Source organism: Phoca vitulina, unplaced genomic scaffold (genome assembly GCF_004348235.1).
Source record: "Phoca vitulina isolate PV1807 unplaced genomic scaffold, GSC_HSeal_1.0 scaffold13, whole genome shotgun sequence".
Classification (NCBI taxonomy): Eukaryota; Metazoa; Chordata; class Mammalia; order Carnivora; family Phocidae; genus Phoca; species Phoca vitulina.
In genome coordinates, this window is record NW_022589716.1 from 41,245,728 (window position 1) to 41,271,941 (window position 26,214).

A 26,214-nucleotide genomic window follows, 5' to 3' on the forward strand; every position below is an offset into this window, starting at 1 on the left:
GCTGCTTTGCACATAAGGTATACATGGGTTGAATGCCCCCCCCCCAAAAAAGGAAGTTTTACATGAACAACACATCAGCTACTGAGATAGCGTTTTTGTTTTGAATTGTATGTAGGAGGTTGAGGGGCAGAGGATCTAATTGGAAGTCCTGGGCTTGAATTAAGTTTGTATTTGGCCCTCAGTTGACAAATCTCTGCCTCCACTTGAACTCTGGGGGGCTCCCCCTCTCACAGGGTGGTCTGTCTTCTTTGGACAGTGATGATATGTTGGCTAACTTCTGAGAACTTACTGTGTTCCAGATATCATACTAAGCATTTATTTGGATTATCTCGTTTAATCTTCACAACCACTTTATTTTACAGAGGAGGAAATTGAGGTGCATACAGCTAAGTTGTCTAAGTTCACGTAGCTAGTAAGTGTCGGAGCCAAGTAGTTTGGCTCCAGAGCCTGTGTTCTTAACTACTGCTTTTTTGGGCCTGCCTATAGCTAGTTGTATTCCTCTTATAAATGGCAGACCTTTGTATGTTTGGCCATGCCTCCCAAACTTCTGTTCTCCAGATTTGTGCTTTGATAAATCATCATGGTCTATGGGTCCTACCTTTTCAAGTCAGAAACTGGGTTTTGCCAGAGCATGAAGACTCTCAGGGTTTAATTCTCAACAGCTAAACTCTTATAAGAGTTTGATATATAAGTGAGGCTGTTTAATTTGTTCTGTCTGCCACTCCCCATATGTACCTGGCGAGACGGTGATCACAAGATTTCATGATCACTGGAGCTGTGATACCCCAAGTACAGCAGGGATCTGCTTTCCAGTGAGATCACCTCGCTAATTTCTGGACAGCAGCAGAGACATTAACAAATTCTTGCACGAATTCTGAGACTTTTTCAAAATCCACATGGACCCTGTTACCATCTATGAACAATCTTCTGGAGTTATGTAGGTTGTAGCTTTCTTAATTAAAATCTCCAGATATCACTCCTTTGTCACTTTGATTGAAGATGGAAATTCCCAATCTCTTCAACTGCTTTTCTCCAGTCTCTTCAGATGACTAACTTCCACACATGGCTAATGTCCTCCAGGGCATATCAGTTCTGCAGGGCTAACCTTATTTTCAAGATGTGCAGAGACCTCAGTATATCGCCCCCCCCTCGGATATGCTAATTACGGTCATTATCACACAGGAAATTCCCAAATACCTTATTGGAAACTTGAGAAAAATATTCCTTTGGTGGGGGTGGTGGGGGGAGAGGTGTGTGTGTGTGTGTGTGTGTGTGTGTGTGTGTGTGTGTCTGTGTGTGTGTATTTTAATTCCAGTATAGTTAACATACAGTGCAATACGAATTTCAGGTGTAAAACATAGTGATTCAACACTTCCATACATCACCTGGTGCTCATCACCACAAGCGCACTCCTTAATCCCCATCACCTATTTAACTCATCTTCCACCCACCACCCCTCTGCTAACCATCAGTTTGTTCTCTACTCCTTGATTTCAGTGGAAAGAAAAAGGCAAGCTGGGTGCATTTAAAAATAACCCCAAACTTCTGAGTCTGCTAAAGACCAAATCTTTTGAAAAGGGCAGGTCAGGTACAGGTGCTTGATCAAATAGGAGTAAGGATAGACATTTGTAGGCCCAATCAGCACGTGAGATGGAGCACTGGGTGCCATCTACCCAGTAGAGTTGAACCCAAAGGGAAGTGATGGGCCTTTTGACCTGAGTATCCCACTGGTACAAAGGGCCTCTGCCAGCTAATATGCATGTGGCTGTTATGCCTAAGAGGAAACACTGTAGAGTTCGGCACTCAGCAATTGTTGAACCGTGAATAACTGGAAGGCAGGCACTGGATTTTAGTTAAGTCTGTGATTCCAGCACCTGGTGTGAGAGCTGTACATAGAAAATGCAATAAAGGGTCTTTTTTTTAAAAAATAAATGATATTCAATTTATATAAAATATCCAGAATAGGCAAATCTGTAGAGACATAAAGTAGATTGATAGTTGCCAGGAGCTGGTGGTGGTGGTGGGTTAAGGGGAGGGGGGAGAGTTGGGGGAAAATAAAGGAATAATTACTAATAGGTACTAGGTTTCTTTTGGAGATGATGAAATGTCTTGGGATTCTATCGTGATGATGGTTGCACAACTCTGTAAATATACTAAAGTCACTGAATGGCACACTTTAAATGGGCGAATTTTATGTTATGTGAATTATAGCTCAATAAATTTCATTTAAAAATGAATGGGAAGGTGAAACTCATAAAAAAAAAAAATGCCCACTAGACATCAAGCAGACTATGGTAGGGAAAAGACTAGGGGCATTCTGAAAAGCAAATTAACTTACGCTAATTTGATCTACTAGAGTCCTTTGGAGTTAGCCCTTGAGGACTGGAGAATCAGTTAACTAGTTTACATTTACATAACCAGTTAACTAGTTTACACAGGCTTGAGACCCATAATAAAGAGCATTTTAAAGTTGAGTCACCTTAGGGTCGAGAATTTGTTAAGATTGGGGGACTGAGGTTTACCGGGTAAAGTCAAAGAGCTGAACACTTTATTGGAACAGCAAGTATTACAGATATTAGTGTTTAGACCCATTCTGTTTAGTATTTTTTATGCACAGTCAATCTCCAAGTTACCAATAATATTCCACAGTTCACCAGCATTCAATAAGCACCTACTCTGTGCCAGTTGGCAAACCAAGGGAGGCCCAGTTCTTGCATGCTGGAAGTGCATAGTCTCCTGGGCTCCCGCAGGCCCAGTTCCAGTCCGGTAGGGGATAGGCCCACTGACTGCCGAACTGAGCAATCCGGGAAACCCAGAGAGGATGTTGCAAACAGCCCCTCCTTTCTTACCAAGCATGGAGTATCTGCAGCGATTTCCACCATGCCTAGAGAGCCACAATCCAATGAGAACATTCACTGTACAGTAGAAGGAGGGGTGGTCACTTCGATGTCAAGGGGGCTGAGAGGTCTGTGGATTCCCGGGGAGAGCAGAGGGAGTCATGGACCTTCTTGCCATGGGGCCTGAGCACTGGATGTCCTTGAAATGCAGAAAGTCCTGTCCACAAACTTTTTTTTTTTTTTTTTTAAAGATTTTTATTTATTTATTTGAGAGAGAGAGAATGAGAGAGAGCACATGAGAGGGAGGGAGGGTCAGAGGGAGAAGCAGACTCCCTGCCGAGCAGGGAGCCCGATGCAGGACTCGATCCAGGGACTCCAGGATCATGACCTGAGCCGAAGGCAGTTGCTTAACCAACTGAGCCACCCAGGCACCCCTTGTCCACAAACTTTATTAACTTTTTTTCCACCTAAAAACAAGCCAAGAAGTTTCATAGTAATCCAGAATCATCTTCACAAAAGATAATACAAGAAAACTCAGGGATAAAAAGATATGCTTGCTAAAAAAGACAATTTCCCAGCTTCGGTTGGCCCTTGGAGCCAACAAAAGCAAAGCCTCATCAGTATTTAATGAGAGAGAGGGAACAGCTAGAAAGGGGTGGAGAAGTAGACAGAAGGAGGCTATTTAAAAGGCCCTAAAGTGCTGCAGCTGTTTTGGCTAATTTTTCTCATTTCAGTGATGTTCCAAGCTCTTTGTCTTCTCTGTGGGGCGAATTCATTTGTGTCTCTCGTGAGTCATCCTGCCCACAAATAATCTCTCTTGGAGTAGCCCTTATGAAAATAGACAATTCACATTGCATTGTGTGAACTGGCAGTTGTATGTCCCTTCCCTGGGTGGGCTGCATTGCGTCTGCTCTGCCTGCATCCACACATGTCAGGACTTCTAAGGTCTAGCATACCCTCGGTATGCTCAGTGACAGGGAGGCACAGAAGGAGACACCTGGACTCCCCGACTGAGTCAGGCAGGGAAGGCTACAGACAGCAGGCCCTGGTCAGCTGACTGCTCCCTCCTAAAGGTTTCTAGATCTCATAGATGTAACTTTCCCCACAAGGGTTTTAGGGTATGGAAAAGTAAACATCAAAGGAAATTCCGTGTAAGTAAACATTACTGTCATTCCAACCTGGATCTTGCAAATTGAGCTTTTCCTTTTAAGATAGTATTTTCTTTACTATCTGGCCTGCAAATCTGACCAAACAGCATTTTTCCTTAAGATTTCCATAGGGAAACACGGAGCTCTTCAGAGACTACAATGGATGTCTGTTGTTTGCTGCTTAGCAAAATTTACTTTTCCCTAATGATCACCTTGGTTTTATTCTGAGAGACCATCTAGGACGTTACTTTCATCCCATGTGCTTTTCTGGTGGAGTTGGCTCCACCCTTGGCTCAGGGTTGGAGCGTGTAATTGTGGCCCAAGTCAGTCAGTACATCATATTTCCCTGGCCGTGATGATTGGTGCAGAACTGGGCATCTGACCCAGTCATGACCAATGAGATCTACTGAGCCTTTGGCTTAGGAGCTGGGGTCAGGGCTTGGAGCTTTGCCAGTGTGAGCTCTGGGCTGGGGCAGCTCTCTAGCGATTATGAGTGGAGAGCCAATTTGAGCATGGAGACCACACATGGAAGAGAGCTGAATCTAACAGAGGAGGGAAAGGGCGAGGACAAGGATGGTCATGGTGTTATCCTCTAATCAGCCAAGCTGCCCTGAAGGTACCATTATCCTGGTCTTTCCAGGCATGTGAGCCAAAAAGTTCAGGTTTGGCTTGAGTTAATCAGGGTCAAGTTTGCTGTCCCTTGCATGAGTTTTAACTCATTCAGGGGCAGTGTTTCACTCATACCCAACATCTAGCAGAGTGCCTGCATGTAGAGGAAGTTCAGTATTTATTTATGCACAAATTTTCTTTCAGTTGAACAGTTATTGAACACTTATGAGGAACAAATGTATTATTCTGGATCCTATAGGGCTGCACTGTCCAATATGGCAGCCACAGGCCCCATGTGGCTCTTTAAATTTAAGTTAATGAAAATTAAACAAAATAATAAAAACTCCAGTTCCTAAATCACACCATCTACAAGGCAAGTGTTCAATGCTTCTTTCTTGGACAGTGCAGATACAGAACATTTCTATCATTGCAGAAAGTTCTATTGGACAGTGCTACTGTAGAGAATACAAACATACATAAGACTCAGACCATAATTCCAGGAAGCTGTATTTTTGCAGATGTTTGTTTTGAAATGATCAATAGCCCAACATATAGAACAATAGTCTGGCTTACTGAAAGGAGTGATTTATGAAAAGTCAGCTTTCTCTCATGTATAATGATTTATGTATAAATTCTAATGTCGTGGTTTAATGAAAAAAATTACCACATGGAGCCACACATTATACAAAGTGAGGTGTGCATAAACGTTCTTTCAGGCAAGAGGAACTAGCATTTCCTAGACCTGGAAACTGAAGATACTTAAAATGCCTTGTTGACTTTTGGAGCCTTTTCAGGAAATAAGTCATTGATTTTTAAGTGGAACATCACTCAAGTAGTAAAGTCCTAAAATTTCTCACAGAATTCGTTCCTTCTCTTAACCCAGTAAGACTTGCATGTGCCAAACCATAATGATGGCGATACTAAAATAGCCTGGACCAGAGAAATCAATTTCTGGCAAGTGGCTCCCAGACACCTAGTGATCCTCTTCTGCCCTTTGATGTCCCACATCCAGCTCTTCACCATCCCTTTCCTCAGAGTAGGGTGTCTGAAGCAGATTCTGACTTCGGCAAGACTCATTTTGAAGAGAAATGGAAACAGCCTCCCAGCAGTTCCTTACTCCAGTGGCATCCGTTTCTCCTGACAGCTATAGGAGAGGCTGACAGAGGTTGTCAGCATGCTGCTCCTTGTTGACCTGGAAGCCAGCAACACTCACAGAGCTGAATGGATTCTGCCCTCACCAGGGGCTGGTATCCACCCCTCTGATTTCACCCATGCTGACACCAACTATATTTTCTTTTTTTTAAGATTTATTTATTTATTTTAGAGAGAGCAGCAGGGAGGGGGAGAGGGAGAGGGACAGAGAATCTTAAGCAGACTCCATGCTGAGCGCAGAACCCAACACGGGGCTCAGTCTCACAACCCTGACATCAGGACCTGAGCCAAAACCAAGCGTCAGATGCTTAACTGACTGTGCCACCCAGGCATCCCACAACTATATTTTCAGCCTCATGTCCCCAGTTCCCCCACTGAAGGCTCCCACCTTAACCAAACTGGTTTACTTAAAATCCAGAGCATCTCTGTCCTTTTGGCTTGTACTGTGTTCCTATCCATCCACCCTGCTTTCGGTTAAGGATTTCTCCTCAAAACGTAAATACCTCTTTTCAAACCATCTAAGCCAGAAACTCTTTATCCCTCCTTTGAGCCTATACAGCATTGTGTGTACTACTGTTTTTTTTAATAGCAGCTTTATTGAGATGTAATTCACATATCCTGTGATTCACCCATTTAAAATATACAGTATAATGTGGTTTTTTTTAAATGTTCAGAGTGACATAGCCATCACCATGGTCTGTTTAGAATATTTTCATGGCCCCAGAAAGAAACCCTGTACTCCTTAGCTGTCAGTCCTCATTTCCTCTAAGCTCCCTAGGCAGTGACTAATCTACTTTCTGTGTCTATAGATTTGCCTTTTCTGGACAAGTCATATGAATGGAATCCTGCAGCAGCTGGTCTTTTGTGACTGGCTTCTTCTACTTAGCATAATGTTTTCAAGGGCTATCCATGTTGTACCATGTATCAGTACTTCATTCCTTTTTAAGGTCAGGTACTATTCCTGTATATGGATAGACCACGTTTTGTTGAGCCATTTGTCAGTTGATGGGCATTCAGGTTGTTTCCATTTTGGGGGCTATTATGAACAATGCTGTTATGGACATTTGTGTACAAGTTATGTGAACATACATTTTCATTTTCACTTCTCTTGGGTATATACCTAGGAGTAAAATTGCTAGGTTGTATGGTAATTCTGTGTTTTTTACCTTTTGGGGGGCAACATTATATACTCTGATACTTAAATCGCATGGTATTTAGTTATCATTACTATATCTTGCCTTACTTAGGAAATTTAAACCCTTGAGGGAAGGAAAAAAGCTTTATTTTTTTCTTTCTACTCCACCCAGTACCTACCATCATGTCTACCTAATAAAAAAAACACAGTCACTTTTAGGACTGGAAAACGTAATGGAAAGTAGAGACCTATGGCATTCTCTTCCGCGTGTAAGCCTAATTTATGTCACCCTTTTCTCTTAGTGCTGCATCTGTATTTCTCTAAAGTATTTGGTCTCCCTGAGGCCCAGCTATTGGAGGTGAATTACCTGCAGATGCAGATGATCAGTGTACAACACCCCACAGGTCTGCACATTCTGAGGGAGCTGTACTTTGGGGCACAGGGGAAGGGCAGCTTCAAACCTGTCTCCTTGCAGACAGCACCTGTGCACTGTTCTCCACTGCGGAGAAAGGTCAGCTTTTTTGGGGTAATAACATACCTCCAGGAAGCAGGGCTTCTCAAGGCCTTTATTCATCTATCACTGATAACTAAAATGTTTAAAGACATGATAAAAGCCATTAAAAGGAAAAGAGAGCTTCCTGCTTTTTCTCCCCTGATCAGACCCTAAAAAAACAGCTTTAACAAAGGGGAGAAAAGACGGTAGGCTTATAAAACGGAGGCCCTGCATCTGTCTTTGGGTCCACCTTGAAAGAGTAAGATCAGAAGTACTTTATCCCAAACTCTTGCTGGCAGGACGAACTATACCAGGCGGCACTGTTGGTAAACTGGTTCTTTTCTCAGCTGGTGAAATCACTAGGTGTGATAAGCAGCTGCTCTGCAGCAAGGGGTGCGACAACTCTGTCTGATTCTCTAGCAGCAGATGGCAGCCGTGGGTGATGTTGTCAGAAGATGGAAGGCTGTGCTTCCCAGGCGGAAAGGGAACGTGCAAGTCAAAGAGGAATGCCTCTAATTGGGACATAACTGGTCTTCAGTGAGCCCTTATCAAGGGTTCTTATGGTACCCTAAAAGAATTGAACTCCACCCAGGAGTTAAGTCAATGCTAAATGAAAGCAAGAGTTTACGTTCTTTTGCTCTTCTGAGTGGGGAAACTAGCGTTCTAGTGCATACAATAAGGACTTCCGGTTGCATAGCATCTAATAAGCACATAGTAACTATCCTACTGCAGAGATAACATAAACTCGTGTACCTCTCTTATCACTTGCTCATGGCCACATGGAGGGCTCTCTTGGGAAGGATTTTTGAGGCCAATTTCAAGCTCATCAGGAAAGATGGTCATATATTGAATTAGTGATGTCTGTCATGAACACCTAAGAGATTAAGAAGTATCATGTGTGTTGAAGAGTTGCCCGAGACCTTGAGCTCCTCGATAACAAGGACAGTCTAGTCTCTGGACCTGGCACAGAGTAAGTCAGCAGTAGGTATGTATTGGTTGAATGACTGATTTGATTTCCTAGTTTGGGAATTGGCCCATAATTCTAAGTTAATGACACATGTTAAATGCCTTAACAGTAAATGAATTTTTTGCAACAGAAATATTTCCCAGAGAACTTTGATTTTCATGGAACTCTTGCCTTGATGTTTTCAAAACAGCTTTCCATTTTGCTACAGCGAAATAGTAACATTTTAAGAGTTTCCATTTAAATTGGCTACTCAAAGCAGATTTCATCATTTTCTGTTTCAGTGCCTAGAGAAGCATCTTGGTAGTTTAGAAGGACCACCGGCTTAGAATTCAGATTTGGGTCTTACTTACAGCTTGTTAACACACTTAGTGACCTTAGCTAGTCACTTCTCCACTCTGGGTCTCCATGCCCTCCAAAAATATTAGAAAATTCGTCAGTAAGCTCTTTGATTCTGTGAATCAGGATAGAAGATGAAAAAGAGAATGGGTTTCAACAAGATAATCTTGCTCTCTTCAGCCTAGCTGATTGCTTCTCTGACTTCAGCTTCACTTTTCATCCTAAGAGCAGTGATCTCAGGGTAAGGAGGAGGAATGACATTTTTAATGATGATCACTTACAGTAAAGTGTCAACATAATGAAAGCCTTTCTGATATCTCTGCATGAGGTTTGCCCTATATTTCAAGATGATTGTGTTATGCATGATACATAAAAATATAATGTATCATCTCAGACACATGTCTTAGCTGACATTCACCAAGAATCTGACAAATAAATGTTTTTATATTTATGTACATTCTGCCTGATTGGAAAAAAGATATAAGAAAGTTATGCTCAAAATAATTAAGCCTGAAAACCTTTAGAATGAGAAAGGACAAGAACCAAGTTGTTTTTTTGTTTTTGTTTTTGTTTTTTTCTTTTAAGTCATTATTTTAGGAAACTTAAAGAAAGCTTCCAAAGTTGAACATGAAATGTAACTTCATGGTTCCTGGCAGCCAAAGCAAGAGGGAAGTAATGGGCTACCTTGTTCTCCTTGTCTGACAACAGCCAGTGTAACTTGCTTTGGGGAAGAAAAGGAAAATGCAAGCACAATTTGTCATCCTGCCATGCTTATTCTAATAGCCTCTTATCAAAGCAATAGCTATCAGTTGATAAAGAAACCACTGAATCGTGAGTAAGAGAGTCAACATAGACCAAACCTTATTTTACTGGTTGGTTGGTAGCCTATAGCCAGGCCACATATAATAATAGCAGCTGGTGCTTACTCTTAAGGTGCTTTTGTGCCAGACACTGTTCTAAGTACCTTACCTATATTAATACATGAAATCCTCACAATAGCCACGTGAGTTAGGAACACAGTGAGGTCTGTGATCTTAACCACTGCACCATACTGCCTCTTGCATCTCTGAAATCACACGGAGATTTAACTCACCACCAGTTACACAGCATCTCAGCTCTGAACCATCTCAGGACAGAATGTTTCATTTACAGCAGCAATAACCAGTTTACAAAATAGGCAGCTGCAGTGCTTCATAACTGGGTGGATCAGTCCTTTGCTCTCTGAGTTAACGGTTCTTTTCATGTTGTTTTAAGGTGGCATCTTGAATTCCAAAGAACAGTGTAGCATTGCTTTGCACATCTCCTTGTTGGTGTGAAGAACATCATATATCAGCCATGTGTCCTCTCGTTCCAAGGTATCTTTAATCTACATCAGGGATGCTAAATCAGCCAGCTCCAGCAGGGGAGGTGCCCGCCTGGAAAACTGTATTGAGAAGGGTTCGCAAGCCTGGTTCAGATGTCATGAGAGAGAGGTTCATGGCTGAGTAGTAACATCTGCCTTGGACAAGCACAAGTCTGTGTCTTTGCTGTCTATAATCTAGTTCAGGATCAGAGGTTCCTTCTAAACTGCATGGCTTCTGAGGTTACTTTTCTTTTGAGAGGAGAACAGGATGTAGTGATTCACATAATTCATTAATTCATTCTACAAAAATTTATTGAATTCCTGCTTTGTACAAGACACACAGTAGTAAAATGAATAAGTCAAAGTCTCTGTCTCCACAAATTTTATTCCAACCAGAGACCTATAAATTATAACAATTTCTATACAGTGAGATAATAAGCATTCTTAGAAAGTGCTGTGGGAGCACAAAGGAAAGAGCTGCTGTCTATCCCTGGGAAGGGCAGACAGGCTTCACAAAGAAGCTGCCAGTTAGTCCAAACCCGAACTCAGTCCATGTATATGGAGCCTGTAAGGGAGTGTGTTTTGACAGCCACCTGGCATGACTGACATCTCCTGTTGTTTCTGTAACTATCATGTTCAGAATACATACAGCACCACCATTACTATGGCATTTCTTTTGAGTCTCAAAGCAGTTACACACCCAGGAAGAGAGGATGAAATTAATCCATCATGTTGGACCAATATTTTACAAGTTTGGCTGTATGACCTTTGGGTAAGATAAAGCCAGGGAAATAGGGAGCCAGTACTGGACAGGTGAAATAGGACACTCAAAGGGAAAATCAGAAATGCCAGGAATGAGGCAACATTGGCATTTCCCCCAGGCCAGTTCTGTGTCCACTGGGAAACACATTGTCTGTAGACATATGAAAACTATGGAGAGCAGTGGTTGGGGTCAGAAATGGCTTCACGGGGGCCAAAAACCCCCAAATAAAGTCATTTTGGGGCTAATCTTTGTATTTAGAAAGAGCTTTGCCCTAATCCTATTTGGGATTTCTACAGCATACTCTCTCTTAAGAGAAGTCACAAGGCTTTCATTTTTCCCTTCTCACTGCCTTGTGAAGACAGGTATCTAAAATCCCCGTTTGCAGGTGAGGAAATTGAATTTGTGGTGTGAGATCACACAGTGAATTGAGCAAAGACTCACAAGCAAGTGCTTACTCTCTCTTACCCCTACATTTGCCTTTACATTTAATGCTTAGAATGAGGAGAATTGTCCTTGGTGGTTTTAAGAAACTAATAAAGCTTTATATTATATTTAATCATCAAGAAACAAAAGATTAAAACCAAGAAGATACTTTGGAGATAATCTTATCCAATGCTCTTGTTCTAAGATGTGGAATCTGAATCCAGGGGACAGCTCCCAGTAACTTGAGAGGTCCAGCCATTAAAACCTACTCAGGGGCACCTGTGTGGCTCAGTCGGTTGAGCATCCGACTCTTGATTTCAGCTCAGGTCATGATCTCAGAGTCGTGGGGATCAAGCCCCATGTTGGGCTCCATGCTTAGCACGGAGTCTGCTTGGGATTCTCTCTCTCCCCCTCTCCCTTTGCCCCTCCCCCTGCTCGCTCTGCCTCTTAAATAAATAAATAACTAAATATATCTTTAAAAATAAAAAAAATAAAACCTATTCAGTCCTTATGGTTTCTTTTTCTAACTGGAAGCCAGTGCCTCTAAGAGCTGTTTACGAGGGCACCTGGGGGACTTAGTTGGTAAGCGGCTGCCTTTACCTCAGGTCATGATCCCAAGGTCCTGAGGTGGAGCCCCGCATCGGGCTCCCTGCTCAGTGGGGAGGCTGCTTCTCCCTCTCCCTCTGCTGCTCCCCCTGCTTGTGCTCTCTCTCTTTCTGTGTGTGTCAAATAAACAAAATCTTAAAAAAAAAAAAAAAAAGGCGCCTGGGTGGCTCAGTCGGTGGCTCAGGTCATGATCCCAGGGTCCTGGGATCAAATCCCACATTGGGCTCCCTGCTCAGTGGGGAGTCTGCTTCTCCCTCGCCCTCTGCCCCTCCTCCCGGCTCATGCTCCCTTTCTCTCTCTCAAATAAATAAATAATAAAAATTTTAAAAAATAGATCTTCTTTAAAAAAATTATTTAAAAAAAGCTGTTTAAGAGCCTCTGCATATCCTCTGGGACTCAATTTAAGGACTTCTGCTGGGTCCCTGCCCTCAGTTTGCATTTGGGTTCAGAGCCTTCCTGGCGCTGTTAAGAGCCCTGGCTCCTCCCATAGATTTCTGTCCATTTATTAGACTCCCACCATTTCTGAAACAACTGCTCACTTCAGCTTGCAGCAAAAAGAAAAAAAAAAAAAATCAACCTTTGCAATTCAAAAAAGACTCAGATTGCTGACCAGAAGCATAAGAGGTCTCCCTTTAAGGTGTTACATACTAGTTGTGCCGTCCTTACCTGCTTCTGGCTGGGCCACCTTTCAGGGAAGCATCTCTTTCTTGCCCCTTATGAAGGGTTGCAAGAATAGACAATGCCTCCAATAATCTGATGCTTCCCTGAATCCCCTAAACCTCTGGCCTTGTTAAACTAATTGTTTTACTGCCTGTAGCAGCAATTGGGAATTTTTCTGCCCCAGATGTGGGAGGTTCTATGGCTTCCCTCCCGCCTCGTCTCACACTTTTCTGCATTTGCTTACTTTCAGCTCTCCATTCCTGGTACCATTTCTGAATTATTCAGGACTCTGTTGGTTTCAAGTGAAATAGACCCAACTTGAATTACCAGAGGCAAACAGAAATACGGAAGCATTGCACACAACTGAAAGAAACGTTGATCAGAAACACCTTGGGAAAAGCTGCAGTTCAGGAGTAACAGGAACAGGGGTTGTGGCTGCAGACAGGCCTCTTCCGCAAGACAGGAAACATGGCTGCTGGCAGCTCTAGAGCCTCCTAATTCATAGCTGCAGTCACCTGACATGGACTGGCCTCTTGGGTCCCAGATTGAAAACCCAGGGCCTGGCTTAGGTCTGGTGTTCATTTTGGGGCCAATTAGTTGGGCCAGAGAGGCAGGGTCTATAAAGGAGCATGGTTAGCAGTCACTATCAGAAGATGTTTGCCATTACTAGAAGCCCCGAGGGTGCTGGGCATTCAAAACTAAAGGTGTCCAGGGGCGCCTGGGTGGCTCAGGCCTTTGAGTGTCAGCCTTCAGCTCAGGTCATGATCCCAGGGTCCTGGGATCAGGCTCCCTGCTCAGCAGGGAGCCTGTTTCTCTCTCTCCCTCTGCCTGCCGCTCCCCCTGCTTGTGCTCTTTCTCTCTCTCTCTATGTCAAAGAAATAAATAAAATCTTAAAAAATAATAATAATAACTAAAGGTGTCTGAACAAACCTGAGAGTCCATTCTGAGAGGAATGACTGAGAACAGGTTGAAAAACAAGAGGCATAATATGCTTTTAAAAAATATTATATATTCGGGGTGCCTGGGTGGCTCAGTTGGCTAAACATCCAACTCTTGGTTTTGGCTCAGGTGTTATCTTAGGGTTGTGAGATCGTGCCCCACATTGGTCTAACGCTTGGCACAGAGTCTGCTTTGAGACTCTCTCCCTCTCCCTCTGCCCCTCCCCCTGCTTGTGCACACACATGCACACTCTCTAGTGCTCTCCCTCTCTCTCTCAAAAAAAAAAATAAATAAATAAAAATAAAAAAATAAAAAAATATTATATAGTCAATAAAGCTTTCCTAACCAACTTTCCCTTCATTGACTCTCTTGATTAATTAACTGTGCACTCTCTTGTTAAAACATTATCTGGTACCCACGGAGGCTGGATGCTCCCAGCTAGTAGGCTGGGTTCTAGAACACCTGCACATTTCTGCTCCCACCAGTTGAGGTGTATGCTTTCCAAAACCTGGGAATGCCAGATGGACTTGTAATTATACCATTTAATTAAATATCTCCCTAGTGAAAAAACAATGCAAGAAGAAAGTTATTCCTATGGAAATCAAGTTTAATTCAGAAAGATTTGATGACAGCCAGTAGCTAGAAGCAATGGCTCTTCTGTAGTGGGGGAGGGCTTTTACCTTTTATTCCAGAAGAGGTTCTGGAGTCTAATCCCCTGTATTAAAATTCTAGCTGTGTAACCTTGGGCAATAGTAGCAGCATCTTGAGACTTTGTAAAATGGAAATAGTAACAGCCTTGTTGGGGAAACTGTTAGGATTAAACAACTTATTTCCGTTAAAGAATTTAATAAATTTATTTCTCTTAATAACAATTAGAAGTGCTTAACCATAGAGAAAAATAATTTATTTCTCAAATCAGTCCATGAAAACATAAATAATTTTTTTAATGTAAAAGGACACCTCCAGAAAGTTCTAGAGGTATGTGAAAACCCAATTTATTAGGATGAGTCTATAGGACATCCTCCTTCCCGAGTATGTTTGGCTTTTGAAAAAAAAAGCCAGGGAAAAAACTTTAAAAGTGGAGGAGATGATTGGAAAGTTTCGGTGTAGCTTTAAGGAGCCTCTGAGTTGCAGCAGAACCCATGCTGGCTCTATTCATATCTTTGCTTTCTGGACTAGTATTCTAGAAGTTGGTACGTTCTTTTCATTTGTGTCTTTCACAGAGGGCAGTAAGATTTAGTTCTAAGTATATTTTGCGCATCTGGATTCTAGTCAGCATTTCTGGCTCTGTTTTAGAACCTAAAGTCTGCGGCTTATTCCTAATGTGGAAAATGGAATAATCCCCCAGGCACAAGAAGAAGAACTCCAACATTCAGGCTGCCGTTACTATAGCGAGACAGTGCTACAGACATCACAAGACTTGTTATACAAGGAAACATGATTACAGTGGATTAGAGAAACTCGCCAGAGCCTTGAAGGATTTATTGCTTTATTGAATTCTGAATGAGACATAAATATGCTTTTCCCCCTCTTAATTTTGGACCCCATATGGAGAAGGTGAGAAAATTCTTCAGCAAATTCTAGAATGCTTAGCTGCTAAAGATTGGTTGGGTATTGTATCCAATTCATATTGCAAAGGGCATGAATGCTTGCTTGGCAGAGATGCAAAACAGTCACTCCTTTCTGTCTGCGCTGCCAAGTTAGTTACCGCCTTGTCTCCCAGTGGGAGAAAAATGTAGCTCCTTGGGGAGTCTTCTGGAAGGCAGCATGGTGTAATGGAAAAAGCAATGCACTCAGAGGCACGAGGCCTGGATTGCAGCTTCCACATTTATAAGCTCTGTGATTTTCAACAGGTTACTTAAACTCTTGTATCAAATACAGGGACAGTAATCCCCCTTTCAGAGGGTGGCATTAAGGATTAAAGTATGTTAAATATCATGTAGAAAATCTCAAATGTTAGTTGCATGAGCATCAAAATGGCAGCTGTGGTACACTCCTTTGAGTTCATAGATCTTAGAATTTTGCTGATAGCCTAGAGAGGGAGTTTTAAAAATAAGGATGGTCTGTCATCTTTTGTGTTCTTCAGATTCTTTGGTTTCTCTGGAAGCTGAAGTGACAGCATGGGTTAATGGTTAGGAATAGCTTTGGAATCAGACAGACCTAAGTTTTAAATTCACTGCTTGCTAGCTGTGAAGCATTGAACAATCCACCTGACTTCTGTTTTCCTCAGTTTCCTCATCTATAAAATGGATATAAAAATAGTGCCTCAGCCATTCTTTATCCCTTTCCCCTGTTTTATTCTCTATATGGTGCTTAATCACTATCTGAAATTGTTTGTGTTTATTTCCTGTCTCCTACCCCAGCCCCCACTCAAATAGAATCCCCATAAAGGCAAAGACTTTATATGTGTTCTTTACCACTTTACATGTCTTGCCTAAGATAGTGACTGGTACCTTGTCATTATTCTTTTCACCCTTGATTCCTGTTTTTTTAAAAAAAATTCCCTTCCCAGTATCATGGCTGAATTTATGTACAGTAGCTGAGTTAGAGACCGGGCAGGGATGTTTTGCATTTGGAAATACCTGTGTTCTTACAGTTGAGTTTCTATTTCCTAAAGATGCTTACTCAGCCTTCCATGGCACAGTTTGACTTGTGACATCAGAAGATTGACAGGCAGAAGTCTGACTCAGGGATTCAGCTAGGAAAGAGCATGACTTTCAGCCCCGCTCACCCTTTGAGGGATGGCTGGACAAGGCTCAAAAAGGTCTTGGATTTCAATTCATCTAGGAAGGTATTTAGCAAATTATTTTTAACCATTTGGATAGGGTACAGATCACCCGAGGAATCTGCTGTCTGTGCATCAGTGAAGAAGGAGAATGGGAGAACTAGGTGGAGCTGAGGGGAAGAGAACAGGCTTTCCTGCTGCTTCCCAGGGGACCCTGGTGACTGTCGCCCTTCCCACCCCACACCTCCAGAGCATCCTCTTTGACTTTAATGTACCTAGCATCCTGGACACCCCTAAGATTCCAAGGTGCTCCATAACCCCTAAGAGTTAGGCACTGCAGACAGATCAGTGTTTGGGCTGAGTTTCCCCTCGTTCATCAGCCGTCTCCTTGTGAAGAGGTGGCATTCATGGCAATGAATTGTGTCCTGGAGAAAACTGAGCCCTGAGAAGAGAAACTCTTGACTCTCCTACCTCTTCTTTCAAGCCCTGTGAACTGGTTCCTCTAAATTCCTGTGGGACCAAGATGGGCCTGCAGGTGGGGGCAGGGATGGTTCCTGAACACCCAGAGGTTGTACACCAAAGGTTGCATGTATGTGTGTTATGGAGGGGAGGCTCAATGTCATTACATTCTCAAGAGATATCTTTGGTCTAAGGTAGGTTTGGAATCATTGCCCTGAATGGACTATGTATTTTTTTTTTTTTTTAGTGTTGGCAAACTCCACAGCTTTGCCCCTCTGGCACCCAAAGCTCTGCGTGGGTGGGTTGAGGATGGAGATGCTGAAGCAGTGTACAGCCGCCCAATCTTGTTGGATTTTTGCATTATGGCTCTCTCATCTCTTCCTGAGTTTGCTCATTTGCACAAACAATTAAGCCAGGCCCATTGGTAGCCAAGTCCCAACTTGTCCACAGAGAGTTTGGTTAAAGAGGATAGTGGGAAATTCTGTAAACAAGCTATCTCTGTAGATTTGGCTTTAGGAATAAGGAAGCCACATCATCAACAAATGTGTCAGTCCCCTGAGTTTTTTACTTCAGTCACAAAACATTGCCCAGCTTTTAGAGGAGGGGCGACAATAGAACGACCTTTTCACTGAGAAGGAGCAGGATTCACACTGCATTTCTGCATCCAGGAGCATGAACATGCATTCCCCTTCTGCCCAGCCCCCTTCACTGCAGACTGACCAGATTGCTAATAGGCCTTCAGAGTTAGTGCGCTGGTGTTAGTCCATGTGCTCTAACTACCCAGTAAAGTGCTTCTGCCTTGCTCTTATCACAAAATTCTATTAACTGTAGGGTCTGGAAGTCCCTGGAAATGAAAAGCTGCTGGTAGGTGTGAGTGTGTCTTTGGCAGTGCAGTGACCTCATCTTTAGCAGGAGTGTGGCAGTTTCTGTGTATTAAGTATTTATCACATGCCGGGCTCTGTGCAGTGCTCTTTGAATTTGTCTTATTCCGTCCTTATCCTGAGGTAAATGTCAGTATTCCCATCTTACAGACGTAGAAGTTGAGGTTCAGAGAGGCGTAGTGAGTGATAAAGTATTAAAAAAGTGTAGGGGGATGCCTGGGTGGCTCAGTCAGTTAAGTGTCTGCCTTTGGCTCAGGTCTTAAGGTTCTGGGATCGAGCCCCAACATTGGGCTCCTTGATCGGAGGGGAGCCTGCTTCTCCCTCTTCCTCTGCCTGCCGCTTCCCCTGCTTGTGCACACGTGCACGCTCTCTCTCTGTCAAATAAATAAATAAAATTTAAAAAAAAAAAAAAGTGTAGGGATGCCATAGCACAGGGGGCCCCAAGGGTCACCAGCAGATGTGAAGCAGAGGCCCTTCCCTAAAGCCGAGTCATGAGATGGATGGAATTTAGTTTGGAAAAAGAACTTAGGGTGGAGGAGATGAGACCCAGAGTCTGAGGAAAGCACAGCCATGTATTACCATCTCCCTATATTACTCTTGTTCTGTCTTTGTCGTTTAAGATGCAGATAATCGTCTTTACCAGAATTCTTCTCAAGTCACCTGTATGGGATTAGCATTCATTGTTTTTTCGAGTTAGAACCATAGATACTTGCCTCCTAGTTTCTAGTTTCGTCTGGCTTTTCTCCATCAAAGTCCCACAGCCATTTCCCATTGACAAGCACAGGTCCCAGTGAGTCCCGCCTTCAGTCCCTATCCCCTCCAGCTGCCACCAGGCTTCCTTTTCTGACACACAGATCTGAGCATGTTACTCAGGGACTTCTACAGGCTGAACTTTGCTTCGGGATAAGATCGATTCCTCAGCGTGGCAGTCAGCCAGCTCCTACAGCAGGCTCCAGCCTACCTCTCAAGCTTGTCGGTCCTAGCTGCCCTACACTTCTGCCTATCCCTTGGCACTTATTCTCTCCACCTGGCAAATGTGTGCTCATCCTTTAAGCTTTCATCTTTTCTGAAGGCCCCCCTGGTTCCCTTCTCGCATTTGTCACACTGGATCATAATTATTTGCTAGTTTCTTGAGAATAAGAATGATGTCTTAACTATCTTTATATCCTCAGTACCTAGCATAATGCTTAGCACATGCTGGGCACTTACTAAGAACATTTTTGAAAGAATGAATGACTGTTTGACTCTTTGATGAAGAAGTGAAGGTGAAGGATCAGGGACATAATAAATAGAAGGTCCCCTTCTGTTTACAGAAATCTCACAGTGCAGTTGTCTCACATATATTCATGTCTCATACATATATGTACTTGATCCAATAGAATTGCTGGTGTGAGAAATGTAGGTGGTTTCCCAGCATCTCACATATTCTAACTCTTCCTTTTTTTTTTTTTTTTTTTAAGAGAACTCAGTAAAGTACTTCATGGACTGCTTTTTTAAATAACTCCTTTAGGATTAAACTCTACAGGATTAATTACTGTATCGGTCAGATTCTTTGGGGTGGAAGTTAGATATTAACTCAAATTTAAGCAAATGTGAGGATTTATATGTTCAAATAACAGAAAAATTCGTGGATAGTTCTAGCCTTAGGCACCCCTAGATCTGTGTTCAAAAAATGTCAGTGATGACCTTCCTGTCATCTTCTCTTGCCTGGCTTTTCTCTGCACTGCTTCATTCATTCTTGGGCAGGCTCTGGTCTTGGGATAACAAGATGGCACCGGTAGCTCCAGGCTTACATCCCCAGGCTTAGCAACGACCGTGGAAAGAGAGCCTTCTTCCCATTGGTGCTAGCTAAGGTCCTTCTTCACTGGTTACTAGTGACCCAGTTACCATGGGGGGGGGTCAAGGAGGTAACTATCACTGGTCAGAGCTGGGATATGTTCCCATCTCCAGTGGTAATAGGGTAAATAGCCCGCCAAAATGGCACAACCTGAGAGTCAGGGAGAAATTGGTGAAAAGTTAGGAAATTGGTGTGGTTATCATAGAGATAATGATACAGCAGGCTGAGCATACAGAGTGGCAGATATCCTTTGTGGTGACCTTTCCTTTCTTTTTTGCTAATATTTCTAATATTTCTCATATTTCCTAGAGCTAAATGGTGTGATAGACCCCAAACAGGTGGCTTGCCTTTTCCTTTTTCTTTAAATACCTGCCCCCCAGTATTGTTAAAAATAGTCAGCTTACTGCTTTCTTTTGCTTACTTTTCACCCTAGCCTTTGTGATTGGTCCAACAGCTCCGTTGTTGGTGTCAGAGCTATGGAATGCCAAATGGAGGGATTTGAACACGGCAGTTTTTTATGATGACTTGCATTTCTTGATAAGATCAAGGAATACTTAAATTCCCAATGGTTTTTAATTGGAATCCTGCCATGAGTTCTCTGCTACTGTATAGATTTAAAGCAAATACTGTTCTCAGGAACATGCTTTCCCTTTACTTTCTCTCTGTAGTTAACCAGGGATTTTTGACCTTCAGTGCGTGCTTGCTTCTGATGCTCAGCCCTGACTGCCACTTGTCACCGTGGCCAAGCCACAAAATACCAATACTGGTAGATCCTTCTTAAGTGGGGAGTAATAACAAAACATTACAGCACTTTGGGCCTTGTTTTATTCCTTCCAATTGATAGTTTGTTTTCTTTTCCTGCTATGCTTCCTCTACTTGTTTCCTGGCATGCTTCCCACCCCAATTCGGCTGCCATGTTTTGTGCTCCCACCACCTACCCAGAACAGAAATTGTGGTTTCTTGAGTACCTGTTTCTGTTAACTACCTCAGTAGACCCTTTATGAAAATCATCCCATTTATGTCTCATGGCAATGCTTTGTGGGACCAGTGTCATTATTGCCACTTAAAAGGGGTGGAATTTAAGGCTAAGAGTGGATAAATAATTTACCAAATATAGAACTGGGGGAAGACCAGGGATTCAGTTGCAAGTCTGCTAAACTTCAAAACCCTTTCTCTAAGAATTAGGCTAGGAACTCTAAGATACTGGAAAAGTTAAGATCCAATTTATGACCTGAAGTCAAAGGGTAAGACTAACACATTTAAAACAGAGAGTGGGGGCGCCTGGGTGGCTCAGTCGGTTAAGCAGCTGCCTTCGGCTCAGGTCATGATCCCAGAGGCCTGTGATCAAGCCCCGAGTCGGGCTTCCTGCTCCGCGGAGAGCCCGCTTCTCCCTCTCCCTCTGCCTGCCTCTCTGCCTACTTGTGCCTTCTCTCAATCTCTTCGTCAAATAAATAAATAAAATCTTTTAAAAAATTAAAAAATAAAAAATAATGAGAGTGCATTTAAGATAGGGTCACTTCTAAGTGCTGTGAGATACAGTACAGTTGATGGTGCTCTTCAAGTTCAGAAAGTGGGGAATTCTGCCTCCAAATCCCACTCCTATCTGAACTTGACTGGGCATATATATAAATATTAAATCAAGAGTTCATTTTAGGGGCACCTGGGTGGTTCAGCCAGATGAGCAGCCAACTCTTGGTTTTGGCTCAGGTCATGATCACAGGGTTGTGAGATTGAGCCCCGTGTTGGGCTCTGTGCTGAGCAGGGAGTCTCCTTGAGATTCTCTCCCTCTGCCCTTCTCCCCACTCACACACTGTCTCTAGCACATGCACACACGCACTCTCTTGCTCTCTCTCTCTCTCTTTCAAATGAATAAATCAATCTTAAGGGAAAAAAAAGAGTTTATTTTAAATATTACCCTGGTTCCAGTTGCACAGTATTCTCATTCACCACTTCGTTTACAGCATGCCCTAAATTTAGGCATTTATGTCTCCTCACCCTTCTGTTGAACCCAGAAACATTTGTGAACCCTAAATATCTTTACACATGTTCACCCTTATGACCACTGCCTTTTAGGTTTCATGAACTCCTTGATAAGCACAAGTCACAGTTATGAGCTCTCCATTGTCCACCTAATTAGGCAAGACTGTGGCCAAGGGAAGATTTTTATCCACACTCTGGACATCTGCGTCTTGGTTGAATTCAGTGCATTTCAGTTCACTGGAGGCTTCCTGAGTGCCTAGTAAGTGGTAGCCGGTGTGCCGGGCTCTGTGGGGGAATACAGCATATTCATTCAGTGTCTGCTGTTAGAGCGTTGGTAGTCAAGACACACAGGGCAAGGTCTCTGTTTTCATGGAGCTTCATACACAACGAACAAAGACCCTTTCAGCTAGTGTTGAGCACAAAGATGCAAGCAAAACAGGGTGTTGGGGGAGAGTGAATTGGTGTGGGGAGTGGAGGAGGAGAAAATAGAGGTCAGGAGTTAGACAGTTTAGACTAGCAGGTGAGTGCAGGCCCGTCCGAGAAGGCGGCTTCTGAGCTGAGACCTGAAGCAGAGAAGGGATCCACACATGTGAGGGTCTGGGGAAAGAGCCTGTGGGCAGAGGGAGCATCTTGTGCAAAGCCTACGGTGGGCACAAGCTTGTTCAGTTTCAGAAACGGGGAACACGGAGCCAGCATGGCGAAAGCACAGTGAGTTGTGGGGGAGTGGTAGGAAGCGAGATTGGAGACAGGGGAAGGGAGCAAGTGGCCGGGGCTCTTGTAGGCCATGAGGAGGAGCTTGTGGTGTGTTTCAAGTAGGAGACTGACAGGGAGTGATTTGCATATTTTTTGAAGTCTTGGCTGCTATGTGGGGACTGAGTCGAGGTGTAAAAACTAGGAACAAGAATGTTTGGGGTGAGTGGCTGAGCAAGATGAGTTACGTCGTTATAATTATCGATGTTATCATATACCTGACGGAGGAATTCCAGTTTGGGTTTTCTCCTACAGGCAGCTGTGTGTGTCAGTAATAGCTCCTGCTTAGTGAGCAATTTATCAGTGCCAGTCACATGGCCTTCTGTGCGTTTTTCATCAAGTCCTCTCCCACAGAAGAGCCTTATAAGCCAAGTTTAGTATCAACGTTACCTTTTATTTTTTTTTGAAAGATTTTATTTATTTGAGACAGAGAGAGAGAGAGAGCACATGAGAGGGGGGAGGGTCAGAGGGAGAAGCAGACTCCCTGCCGAGCAGGGAGCCTGATGCGGGACTCGATCCAGGGACTCCAGGATCATGACCTGAGCCGAAGGCAGTCGCTTAACCAACTGAGCCACCCAGGCGCCCATCAACGTTACCTTTTATAAAGGAAGAAACAGATGAGGAGAGCCTAGATGCTGACCGCTCCTAGTGAGGAAAGGGAACAGGAGCAGCAGGAAGGCTAGGCACCCAACTCCCAGCAGCGTTCATTGTTGGCCAGGCTCCATATGAGCTGGTAGAAAATGGTTGCAGTTCTAGGAATTGCAGCCTTAATTTGTTAGCCAAATACTCCACGCATCAGCAGGGGCGGTAGCAGTCAGTTGATCTGAGTTTTATGTGGTGAGATTTTTTTGTTCTTTTGTTTTCCCCCCTCCGATGAGAACTACTGTTTGTTAGCACTGAGAGCATCAAAACCATTTCAGTTTAGGACTTTGTGTGAGAATATGATTCTACCTCCCAAAGATACAGGTCTGGCCGAGTAAACTGAGAGCAAAAAATAAATAGGGTCAGTAGAAGGGGAATGATGACTGGTACCAGGCAGGTTGAATGGCAACTCACTTATTTTCAATGATATTATACAAATCAAAATCCTATTCCCTTTTATTTTATTTTAGCTAAGTATTCTTGTGCAAACGAAAATCAGATGTTTTTCTTCTTTTCCATTTTTTTCCCAAAGCAAATGGTTACAAACACTTACTTAATATAATTTACTAGAGCTTTTTTTTTTTTTTAAAGAACATTTACATTACTTTCTTTTATGCATGCAGTAACTTTTGATCAAAACATGACTCCACTCTCTTGTTTAATGTTGAGCATCTGGATTAAAGGCTTCTTTTAATCTTAAATACAGATTATGACTCTCTTTCCCTTTAAGCAAACCGCCATAAAACCTTGGCCCTTTTCCAGTTTTCTTCATTAAAGCTCTCTTTATTATAGTGTTTTCGGATGGCAGTCATTAAATGATTGTTATGCACAATGGGCACTTGATTATAATTATTTAACTGGCAATCAGTTATTGCCGCAATTTGGTAGTGTAATTAAAAGGGAGCATGTTTGTACCTGCCAGCATCTTTGAGATGTTCAGCTCTGGATTAGGGAAAGAAGCAGAATCTAAACATATGGACAGGAAGAATCAAGCACTTCTATGAATGGAAGCTTTTCTTTTATTCTTCCCCAGTCTGGTTCCTGGCCTCTTTTGTTCCATAAGGTAGATAAAGGATAGTGATGAAATAAGATGTGGGTAAGAATTTTTGTGCTACAAACCCCTGGGTCAATCAATACATTCAGTAACAGTTGTAAATTTGCTCCATGTGCTGAGAAATGCTAAATGGGTGGAAGTGTACTTATATAATTCTGCTTTGTTACCTAAACACCCACGCTGATTTAGGCATTTCAGCATTTCTTTCTTGACCTATAAATTGATATGGGAGCCCACTAGCAAAACGTTGGCATAAAAGATAGGTGGCATTCACTTATTTATGGAAAGTCATTAATCACTAAAGAAGTTAGTAATACTGTGATTCCCAAGATCATCCACTTCATGATTCAGAACTCTCTCCGTGTGACAAACATCTAATCCTAACCAGCCTTAGCAAAGAGTACATTTCTTGGCTTATGTTATGTTATTGGAACCACTAATGGATTAAAGGAAGAGCTGCAGGAACCAGGGCCCAGGGTTAGAAACTGGGATTCAGTCCCTCTTGAGACTCACTTTCCGTTCACCTCCTAGCTGAGCCTGACTGTGCTTGGCCTTTTTCTGAGGATAGGTTTCTAGGCTTCTCCCTGTGGCAGGAAACGTGGCCATTAGTAGCCCCAGATTCTGATCTTCCTTGCTGAGCAACTCCAATGGTAACACGTGTCTTCTTTCATAAACGGGCCTTAAGGAAGGACTCTGATTGGCCCGACTTGGGTCATACTCCACCCCCTGGACTAATTACTGTTGCCAAGGAAATGACACCGTCTGATTGGCCAAGCCTGGATCACATGTCATCCCTGGGGGTAGAGTAGGGAAGATGGAGTCTGTGATTGACATTCATATCAGAGACCTTGGTATGTACCCATAGGTGGGGTTCCCCAGTGACTAAGAAAAACACAATGGTTATTTTAGGTAATGAATATGAAAATCTGAAGTATCCAAACCTAAAGAATATTCTCTGCATGTTTTCCCAAAGTGGATCTCTTTCTTTTAGAAATATTCTAAGTTACAGAAGAGTAAGACTGAGTTATAAAAGAGTCCATCTCAGTTTCAAATGATTGCCTAATCTTACCCACAGTCATTCTTGAGCCCTTAATAGTGTGCTCTCAGGGCAGGGTCCTAAAGAGATGGAACAGGCAAGAAGACGCCTGCTGTGGCGACACGGCCACCATAGCTACGTTATTACAAGGGATAAGGACCTGGGGTTCCAGAGAGCACAGTTTTCAACCACTACCTCAGAGTATCAAACTGCTTACCACAGTTCTGGATAATAAAATTTTCCATTTTTCTCTTGGTTTAGTTCCACATTTGAATCTGTGCGGGCAAAGGCTAGACAGTCTGAAAAATGGCAGACTTAAATAGCAAAAGGCCTTTAAAAAGTAAAAGAGAACATTAGGTGAAAATTTAAAAGTTCTTTTCCTAACCTCCCCCCATACCAACTGAACATGATCTAATCAATAAGGAAAGTATGAATCATCCTATTTATTAAGCATATGAGGAAGATAATCAAAATGTGCAAGCTCAAACTTGAATAAAAAGTAAAGTCTCAATTTTGTATTTATCTTATTAATCAGTGCACATTTATTTTTTTGTTATGTATTTATTTGTACAACTGAGATATTTAAGCTCACGGCAACTTAAACTACTAATGGAATACTATCCTACCTGAACTCTGGGCCGGGTGCGGGGCATCAGCTTCTTCAAATCAAATAAGTGCGTGTATATTTACACACATACACTTTTTTAGTTTGTGGATATTGGACAGTGCTAGAGGAGTTTCTTGGGAATCTAATCTTCTCAATGGCAAGCTCCAGCACTGCCTTTGCCAGTAGTTGAGTTCATATGGACTTGATTCCAATTTTCTTTTCACATATGTGAAATAACAGTTTGGCACATAGCAAACAAAACAGTGACACCATAGAGAAGGCTAGTGCTTTTTAAGAAGTGAAATGGGCAGATTCAGAACTAATTTTTTCTTTAGGTGAACTGAGTTTAAATTAAATTAAATGTTGCGAGAGATTACAGTATTTGTGTGACTCTCAAAAAGTCAAAGGCCATGGCAATAAAGTATTTTCATTTTATAGAGTTTTTCTTGGAAAGGCTGTGTGCCATATGACAGCAGAGTGCTTAAAACCCAAAGGCTGGTGCCAGCACAAAATCCAAACATCATAAAGTTACTTCCAAAGCCCAGATAATTATCGGTCCCCTCTCTTGGAACAGAGCATCTCTCAGCTAGTCCAAATCTGCAAGCTCAGAATCACCTTCTTAGCCTAGGGTTTTGAGTATGAAGTGATGGGTAAGGCATGTTTTCCAGGAAGGAAAGGAAAAGTTATTGAACAACAATTATCAGAAGAATCAAAAACCACAGATATCAGTACCATCCCAGTGAACAGTTTTTTCTCTAGCAAAATTTATTTCTTCTTCTTCTTTTTTTTTTTTTTTAAAGCCAAAGAAAGGGGAGGCCAGCCAGTGGCCCAGT

At 42.6% G+C, this 26,214-nt stretch overlaps 1 protein-coding gene across 9 annotated transcripts in view; it reads left to right on the forward strand.

Moving 5' to 3' along the window:
* ATG7 (autophagy related 7) overlaps window positions 1-26,214 on the forward strand; it is a 233,960-nt gene that overhangs the window by 135,954 nt on the left and 71,792 nt on the right. The window lies entirely within an intron of this gene.